Here is a 6,000-nt window from a genome sequence, read left to right on the forward strand (position 1 = left end):
AATACCGATAACCCCGAAACTTGTCCCGATGCCCGAAACAGGACTTCTCATATATAAATCTTTACCTCCGGACCATTCCGGAACTCCTCGTGACGTCCGGGATCTCATCCGGGACTCCGAACAACATTCGGGTTACTGCATATACATATCCCTACAACCCTAGCGTAACCGAACCTTAAGTGTGTAGACCCTACGGGTTCGGGAGACAAGCAGACATGACCGAGACGACTCTCCGGTCAATAACCAACAGCGGGATCTGGATACCCATGTTGGCTCCCACATGCTCCACGATGATCTCATCGGATGAACCACGATGTCGAGGATTCAATCAACCCCGTACGCTATTCCCTTTGTCTATCGATATGTTACTTGCCCGAGATTCGATCGTCGGTATCCCAATACCTCGTTCAATCTCGTTACCTGCAAGTCACTTTACTCGTACCGTAATGCATGATCCCGTGACCAGACACTTGGTCACTCTGAGCTCATTATGATGATGCATTACCGAGTGGGCCCAGTGATACCTCTCCGTCATACGGAGTGACAAATCCCAGTCTTGATCCATGTCACCCAACAGACACTTTCGGAGATACCCGTAGTCTACCTTTATAGTCACCCAGTTACGTTGTGACGTTTGGCATACCCAAAGCACTCCTACGGTATCCGGGAGTTACACGATCTCATGGTCTAAGGAAAAGATACTTTGACATTGCAAAACTCTAGCAAACGAACTATACGATGTTGTGCTATGTTTAGGATTGGGTCTCGTCCATCACATCATTCTCCCAATGATGTGATCTCGTTATCAATGACATCCAGTGTCCATAGTCAGGAAACCATGACTATCTGTTGATCAACAAGCTAGTCAACTAGAGGCTCACTAGGGACGTGTTGGTGTCTGTTATTCACACATGCATTACGATTTCCGGATAACACAATTATAGCATGAATAGAGACAATTATCATGAACAAGGAAATATAATAATAATGCTTTTATTATTGCCTCTAGGGCATATTTCCAACACGGCCGCCCTCGCAACATGCAGGTGTGCAATGGGCGATGGGCCCAGACCCCTGCGCCATAGAATTTAGACCGGCGTGCTGACCTCTCTGTTGTGCCTAGGTAGGGCTGCGACGTGTTGATCTTCCGAGGCCGGGCATGACCCAGGAAAGTGTGTCCGGCCAAATGGGATCGAGCGTGTTGGGTTATGTGGTGCACCCTTGCAGGGAAGTTAATCTGTTCCAATAGCCGTGTCCCTCGGTAAAAGGACGACCCGGAGTTGTACCTTGTGACGCCCGGGTAGTTAAGCTACAGTAAACCTCTATTAATGATGCCACGTCACGATGGTTACTGTTGCTAATCTCGCGTTAGTTCAAAACGAATCAAATTCAAATTTGAGATTAATGGCAAACATCAAAAGTTTTCAAACGTAAAACTAAAATGTTCGGTTTGCGGAAAATAATCCATAAATTATTTTGGTAAAGTAACCACACTTTTACAAATTGTTTAAATATTTTGAGATAAATAAAACAGTAGCAGAAACAGGTAATTAAATGCCCTATTCAATTAATAAAATATTAAACTAATTTATTTAATTGCCGAAACTAATGGGGCAGTGACATATTTATGAAACTAAATTAGGAACTAGTTTGGTATTTTATCTAAACTATAGCAATGTGAAACTAAAATAAAACAGAGAAAAAATAAACAAAAGATAATAAAAACAAAAATAAAGGAAACCCCCCACCTCCCTGGCCCAACTGGACCACCGGCCCAGGCGCACCCCTCCTCTCCTCCCCTGTTCACGAACCACCCCGTGGCCATGGCCGATGCCTGCCACGACACCGGTCGTCGCCGTGGCGGCCATCCGCCGGCACCCCCACTCCTATAAGGCCTCGCCCCGGGCCAAACCCTAGCTCTCTCCCCTCACTCCCCCCCCTCCTCAATGGATCTAGGCGCCCCTCGCCCCTCTGCGTTCCGCTCGTTGCCCCCGAGGCCACCTCGTCGCCATTGCCGCGGTCAACCGCCTCTTCTCGCCTCTCTGCCCGCCCAGGAGCTCTGCCGGACTCCTCCACGTTGTCCCCGCCCTCAACTTCAAGCCGGGGCACTGCCAAGCTCGACATCATCTTCAAGCTCTGCCCCGAGCTCGCCGCCTTCGATTCGGTCGTCTCTGACAGCCGCCGGCCTCCCTGACCCCTCGAGCTCGCATGCGTCCTCCACTGTGAGGCCCTCCTCCCGTTCTCCTTGTTTCTCCCCTTGGAATCCACGCCGTAGACCCGCCCCCACCTGAGTTCGCCATGGCCAGACCCTGCCGTAGCCACACTGGGCGCGCTCCCAGCGCCTCTGCCCGCCTGAGGCCGGCGCCCTCGCGCGTGCACGTACGCCCGAGGCCGCACCCCCCTGCATAGTGCTGCTCTGCTTCTTGCTGCTGCTACTCTACTTGTGCCCGCTGCTACTGCTCTGTTGCTGACGCTACTATGCCGCTGCCTATTGCCGGCTTGCCGCTGCCATTGCTATTTGCTGCGCCCGCCTGGCCGCGCCGACCGCGGCCGCGCCCTGCTTCCTTCGCCGCACGACCTCGTGCGTCACCGCGCCCGGTGTTGGCCGCCAGCCCGCGCCGCCCGCTCGCCGGTAGCACCCTCGCCCCGACTGGCCGCTGCTTGCTACTGATGCATGCTGCTGCGCTGCTTTTTTTTACTGCTCCTGCTATTTCTAGCCGCCGCTGCTCTTGCCCAGTGCTTGCTACTGTAGATGCTACTAGCTAGCTTTCTTATTTTTACAATGACTAACCCTCTAAACTGTCTCTAAATGGTGGTTAACCAACTACTAACATGAGCAAAAATAGTATGAGTAGAAAGTTTGCATGACGAACTTCATTTTATCCCACTAGACCAAATCTCTTCGATGCCTGGATTAAATCATATAAAAATCGCAAAATGCTATGTTCAGATAATAGAATCAACTCCTAGCTACGTGATGTGTGTGTGCGGGAGTGTGTATGGTGTGTGTGGCCAGCTGTGCCACAGCCGTGTGTGGCCGGTCATGCTAGTTAGGAGTAGTTTAATTAGGAGTACTAGTTAATTAGTCTGATAGTAGATGACATGTGGATCCCCGCTTCTAAATTAACTAGTTAAATAAACCTATTAAAATACTAGTCAATGACAGGTGGACCCCCTCTAATTATTCACTTAAAAGAAAATGTTGAATATGTGTCAATGACGCCTGGGCCCGATCTGCAGTTTTGACCAGCAACAGTCAAACAATTGACTGTTGACTAGACTGTTGACTAAGTCAACTGGACCCTTTGGTCCCACCTGTCATCCACTGTGGCTAGCCCACGATGGGTATAGAAAGTATATCCTGTTTTTATTTTCGAATTATAATAAATTTAGAATTAAAAAATCATTTAAAGCTTTAAAAATTAAAATAAAATAAATCGTACCTCGGATGAAAAAACTTTGTACATGGAAATTGCTCAGAACGACAAGACGAATCCGGATACGCAATCCGTTCGTCCGTCACACGTCCCTAGCATAGCGAACACGCAACTTTCCCTCTCCGGTTCATCTGCCCGAAAACGCGAAACAATGGGAATACTTCCCCGGATGTTTCCCCCCTTCGCCGGTACCGCCCATCCCTATGTTAGGTCACCCCTATTGCAACGTATTGCCGCGTCTTGCTTTGTGTTACATTTGATTGCTTTGTTATTTATTGTGTTCCCCCTCCGTTACTCCTTTCCGATAGACTCCGAGACCGCTGCCGATGTCCGTGTGTTCGACTACATCGAAGATGACCCCTCCTTCTTGCCAGAGCAACCAGGCAAGCCCCCCCTTGATCACCAGATATCGCCTACTCTCCTCTATACTGCTTGCATTAGAGTAGTGTAGTATGTTACTACTTTTCGTTAATCCTATTCTGATGCATAGCCTGTCATTGTTACTACTGTTGTTACTTTACCTGCTATCCTACTGCTTAGTATAGGATGCTAGTGTTCCATCAGTGGCCCTACACTCTTGTCCGTCTGCCATGCTATACTACTGGGCCGCGATCACTTCGGGAGGTGATCACGGGCATATACTATATACTTTACACAGTTACATTACCTGTGGTACTGTTCGGAATTGGGGGCTGAAGGGGCAGGTGGCTCCATCCCGGTAGAGGTGGGCCTGGGTTCCCGACGGCCCCCGACTGTTACTTTGAGGCGGAGCGACAGGGCAGGTTGAGACCACCTAGGAGAGAGGTGGGCCTGGCCCTGGTCGGCGTTCGCAGATACTTAACACGTTTAACGAGATCTTGGTATTTGATCTGAGTCTGGCTACCGGACTATACGCACTAACCATCTACGCGGGGACAGTTATGGGCACTCGACGTCGTGGTATCAGCCAAAGCCTTCGTGACGTCAGCAACGGAGCGGCGCGCGCTGGATTGGACTGGAACGCCTACTAGGCTAGGTCTGCTTCCGGCCGCCCACGCAACGTGTAGGTGTGCTAAGGGCGATGGGCCCAGACCCCTGGGCGCTTAGGTTTAGACCGGCGTGCTGACCTCTCTGTTGGTCTAGGTGGGGCTGCGACGTGTTGATCTTCCGAGGCCGGGCATGACCCAAAAAAGTGTGTCCGGCCAAATGGGATCGAGCGTGTTGGGTTATGTGGTGCACCCCTGCAGGGAAGTTAATCTATTCGAATAGCCGTGATCTTCGGTAACAAGACGACTTGGAGTTGTACCTTGACCTTATGACAACTAGAACCGAATACTTAATAAAACACACCCTTCCCAGTGCCAGATACAACCGGTGGTCGCTCTCTCACAGGGCGACGAGGGGAGGATCATCGGTTAGGATTATGCTATACGATGCTACTTGATGCTACTTGGTGAACTTATCATCTACTCTCTCCTACATGCTGCAAGATGGAGGTGGCCAGAAGCGTAGTCTTCGACAGGATTAGTTATCCCCCTCTTATTCTGGCATTCTGCAATTCAGTCCACATATGATACCCTTATTCTATTTGATACCCATGCATATGTAGTATAGCTCCTTGCTTGCGAGTACTTTGGATGAGTACTCACGGTTGCTTTCTCCCCCCTTTTCCCCCTTTCCTTTCTTTATGGTTGTCGCAACCAGATGCTGGAGTCCAGGAGCCAGACGCCACCGTTGATGACGACTACTACTACTCGGGAGGTGCCTACTACTACGTGCAGCCCGCTAACGGCGACCAGGAGTAGTTTAGGAGGATCCCAGGCAGGAGGCCTGCGCCTCTTTCGATCTGTATCCCAGTTTGTGTTAGCCTTCTTAAGGCAAACTTGTTTAACTTATGTCTGTACTGAGATATTGTTGCTTCCGCTGACTCGTCTATGATCAAGCTCTTGTATTCGAGCCTTCGAGGCCCGTGGCTTGTAATATGATGCTTGTATGACTTATTTTTTTTGTAGAGTTGTGTTGTGATATCTTCCCGTGAGTCCCTGATCTTGATCGTACACGTTTGCGTGTATGATTAGTGTATGGTCAAATCAGGGGCATCACAAGTTGGTATCAGAGCCGACTGCCTGTAGGAATCCCCCTTTCCAACTCCTTGGCCGAAGTCGAGTCTAGTCATTGAAAAACTTTTACTAACATGGTTGTGCGGCTTACGGGCCCATGTCGCCATCTGGGTGGTATTAGGATCTTTTACTCCTCGATCCTTACTCTGGGACTCTGAACTCTTTTCTATTCGGGTTAAATGAATTTTTCTAAATCTAACATTAGGATCTCGTTATCACTTTCTCTCGGAGAGACCTTCATTATAGATGATCGACTGCTTCAACAGAAGATTCTGATAATACTCTCCGATGTTCTCCCGAAACTTTGTGCCATTGCTTTTGCAATTCCCTACCACCGAAAAATCCCTATGGATAAATACTTACACTTGTCGTTCTTACTTTTATTCCGAGTTGGTCTTGTTATTACAAGATACCCCAAAATACTCGTCGTTGTTTCGATAATCCTTTGAGCTTATTGCCTTGCT

The sequence above is a fragment of the Triticum aestivum genome, chromosome 3A (assembly GCF_018294505.1).
Source record: "Triticum aestivum cultivar Chinese Spring chromosome 3A, IWGSC CS RefSeq v2.1, whole genome shotgun sequence".
NCBI classification, from domain to species: Eukaryota; Viridiplantae; Streptophyta; class Magnoliopsida; order Poales; family Poaceae; genus Triticum; species Triticum aestivum.